Here is a 3,791-nt window from a genome sequence, read left to right on the forward strand (position 1 = left end):
TAAGTTCATGCACATAACATCTATAATTACATACAACTAACATCCAAAAATTAAATTAATGTTTATTAGTTATTACATTCATACATATATCATTTTTTAGTTATTACATAAGTAACTATCAAGTTAACATAGATGTTTTCAAATTTTACCATAATTGGATTTGACAAAAATGCCAAATCCTTAAATTAATTTATTCAGATGATAAATTTACTCATAACATTTATAAGTTCATACACATAACGTCCATAATTTTATATTTATAACATCCATAATTTCGTACTCATAACATTTATAATTTCATACATATGATGTCCATAAACAATAAATTTTTATAATTAATATTACCAAATTTCAAACTATGTGTCTTATTGTATTTTTCAAATTATCTCATATGTACACTAAGGGTCATAATATTAATTATTTTATTTTTTTATTTAATATTTATATGTATGCTTATTTATTGATTTTAATATGATGAGTTAATACTTAACTTTAAAATTTTATTTTTAAATTTTTGTTTATATTTATTTTTTTATTTTCTAATAGTCTATATGTAAAGAGTTGTATAGTAGAAATTGTTAAAATTTTTTAATTCAACATCCATAATTTTATATATATAACATTATAATTTTAAACACATAATATCTATAATCAATGAGTTGGTGCTAATTTATTATTTATTATTTTATTTTGTAAGTAAAAAATTAATAATTTTGGACTTTTCTAATTTTCAATAAATAGAGACTAATCAAATTTAAGATATTTTTATTTTTTATAAAATGTATTGAGAAATTTTGAGATTTTTTAGGATTAAAAATATTAGAATTTAAATTTTTTATTTGAAAATAAATATAGAATTATGAATGTAATAATGAAAAAATGATTTGAGATTTGGTTCACAATAAATTTAGAATTGACTTTTGGTGTAATTAAATGAGAGAAGATAGTTATAGAAAGAAATTAATTATGTCAATTAAGTTAGAAGAATGATTTACACTCTTTTATTAATGTAAATATTATTAATTATGTATTTTTATTTATTATCTACAATGTTTTGACTATCTAACATTAACCAGCACTACAACAAATCTGACAGATAGTGATGGTTGCTGGAACCGTTTAACGGCGGTTTTGAATCGCCGTAAAATATATCGCGGCGGTTTTACAAAACATCGGAAGATGGGATGCGGCAAAACGGATAGCGGCGGTTTTCTTCTACCGCTGGAATACCCGCCACGAAATGAAACTTGGATTTTGTGGAGGTTATTACCCGCCGCAATATGTGGATGGTAAATTTTATTTTTCAATTTGTGGCGGTTTGTAACCACCGCTAAATGCTAGTGTTTTGAAAACGGTGCTATTTTTTGGCGATTGCTAAATATCATGAAAATAGATAATATTACCATTTTGCGGCGGTTAAAAACCGTCGCTAAATTTGAATTTCCATTAAAATTTTAGGTTTTCTATTATTTTGCCTCTTTTGAAAAAGTATGTTTATTAATCTTAATTTTTTTTCTTTTTCAATTAATTTAAAAAAACTGCAACCAAGTAAAACAGCTCAATTAACATAACAAACCAAATTAAATATATGAAAATATAACATATATAATGAAATTGTCATAACTAATCCAAAATAAAGCAAGAATGCTTAAGTTGAAGAAAATAAGCATAAAGCACTAAACCAACTTAAATGCATAAGTATCTAAGAACATTGATTGGAATTCAAAATTTTTGTTTCAGGTCGTGATTGGCAGATGAAGATGGCCCTGCGCTTGACGAGTCCGGTGTACCGCCCAAAAAAGCCAACTCTGCAGCAACCTCAGCTGGCAAATTGTCTCCTTGCTGTTGGACTAGATATCCCAAGACCTTATGTATCGACTATCTCTTCGCCTGCTCTTCTTCTAGCTTAGCCGTCAATTTCGCAATCCTCCTCTCGTACTCTTCATTGGACCCTGCAGAACTCGACGGTTGTCCAGCAGCGTTACCAAAGACTTGGGTGGGACATGGTCCAGCACCTAGGGCACGAACTCGTCCTGGGTGCTCCTTTCCGAGAACTTGTGCTAGCGAATCATTTTGTGAAAAGTGCCTAGAGGATCCATCCTACTTCTCAACATTTGAAATTGCTTTCTACAAATATACAACATATTGGAAAGGCATGAGTTAACAGTAGCACGATATATACAGTAAGCTAAGTTGTTTGAAATTTTCAAACATGACTCACAGTAACAACACGCGCATCGGGGTGGATATACGTGCCATCTTTTTTCTTATGAGTCATGATAAGCAACTCTCCTTTACCAATGCACCTTCCTTGCTCTTTCTCCTACATCGTTGATATCGACATAATTTAGTAAACAACAACAACATACTCAGGAAGATTAATCAAAATCTTAATAAATAATGATGACTTATTACCACTTCATTTTTTTCTTGCCAATGTTTTGGAGCCTCCAATATGTGTGTAAAGTTACTTGCTCTGATTTAAAGCGTTCTGTTTACACTTTTTCTATGAACAAATAATAGAACAAATGTAAATGAGAAAGATAGATGTTGATTATAAAATGTAAGAGGAGTAATATGTATACACATGTATATTTTTGTGGAAATAATAAAATATACCAAGGCTTACCATTGTTTCTTCCTTCTGGCGATAGTCAATAAACTTTTTTCATTCATTTTCTTCTATTCCTTTCGGGCGATGCTCAAGATTTTTCTCATAAGTCATTATTTCTTTCTAACACCTATGATACAAGTGGTGCCTTGTATCCTTCCAGTTCTTTTCTATCCTCTTCATAATATCGCGCTTTATTTTTCCTCCGGCATCGTCCTCATAATGAAAGACCCGCTGCAATTAGTTGAAGAAATGCCACAACCATTACAGGCTAATTTAAATTGTTAAAGTATGACACTCAAATCCAGTACAAGTAGTCGCAATTTCGTATAAATGAGAATTGCTTAAATAATGATGTGAAAAACAAAATACGAAAATTTTACGAACCATATAATTTACCCATGCAAAAGCCCTTACCAAAAAAAAATCGAATACTAAAATTGCTTAAATTGTTGAAGCTTAAAGTTGTACCTTAATCATGTCGTAAGCATGTTCCTTCTTAGCTTTGTTCACATGCTTCCAACTTTTTGCAGATATGGGGAACTGGGAATAATCCGCACCCAAACTCCCTAAGAAACCACTTAATAATCCAGCTGCTTGACCAATCGATTGCAGCTCTTTGTTAAATGGGAGTACTATCTTTGTATTGGAAGGGAGCGCTATAGTCTCCCTCACGCTCAGCCTAGAAGCTTTTCTCACGCTGTCCTCTAAGAAGTGTATGGAAAACAAAATTACTATCTAATCATTGCAAAAAAGGAAAATAGAAGTAAAGAACTTTAAAGATAATTGTTTACGAAATTAGGATGAAAAAAAGTTTACCGATAACAGTAACTTCCCAGAAATCTGTATCTCTGCGTTTCCCGTTTTGGTGCTGACATTCAACTTCTTGGGCAGCAAATCATAGTAAAAAAGGGGGGATTAAAATTATTTTTAGTTATTTTCCTTGTTTTTGTTATTCTAGAACATTATTTTTTCCCTAAACAAGTAATAATAAACCAAAAAAGCAGTGAATGAAATTAATACAAGTTAATGAGTTAAAAAAATAATTTTAAAAAATATTTAACAATTTAGCCATGTAACACGAGGGGTACATAGACCTAAATTAGAGTAATTTGGGTAGTATACATTACTTACCGCTAAATGATATATAAAAGAAAAATAAATTAATTGTAAATAAAAG

General features: G+C 30.0%; 1 long non-coding RNA gene across 1 annotated transcript; it reads right to left on the bottom strand.

Annotated features, from left to right (window-relative positions):
* Positions 1–2,414: 2,414 nt before the first annotated feature.
* On the bottom strand, positions 2,415–3,312 carry LOC112723848 (uncharacterized). Its single transcript, XR_003163197.3, has 3 exons — positions 3,083–3,312; positions 2,630–2,845; positions 2,415–2,506 (listed from the first exon to the last, which is right to left on the bottom strand). It is a non-coding gene; the product is annotated as an uncharacterized lncRNA (long non-coding RNA).
* Positions 3,313–3,791: the final 479 nt, after the last annotated feature.

Source organism: Arachis hypogaea, chromosome 11, assembly GCF_003086295.3.
Source record: "Arachis hypogaea cultivar Tifrunner chromosome 11, arahy.Tifrunner.gnm2.J5K5, whole genome shotgun sequence".
NCBI lineage: Eukaryota > Viridiplantae > Streptophyta > Magnoliopsida > Fabales > Fabaceae > Arachis > Arachis hypogaea.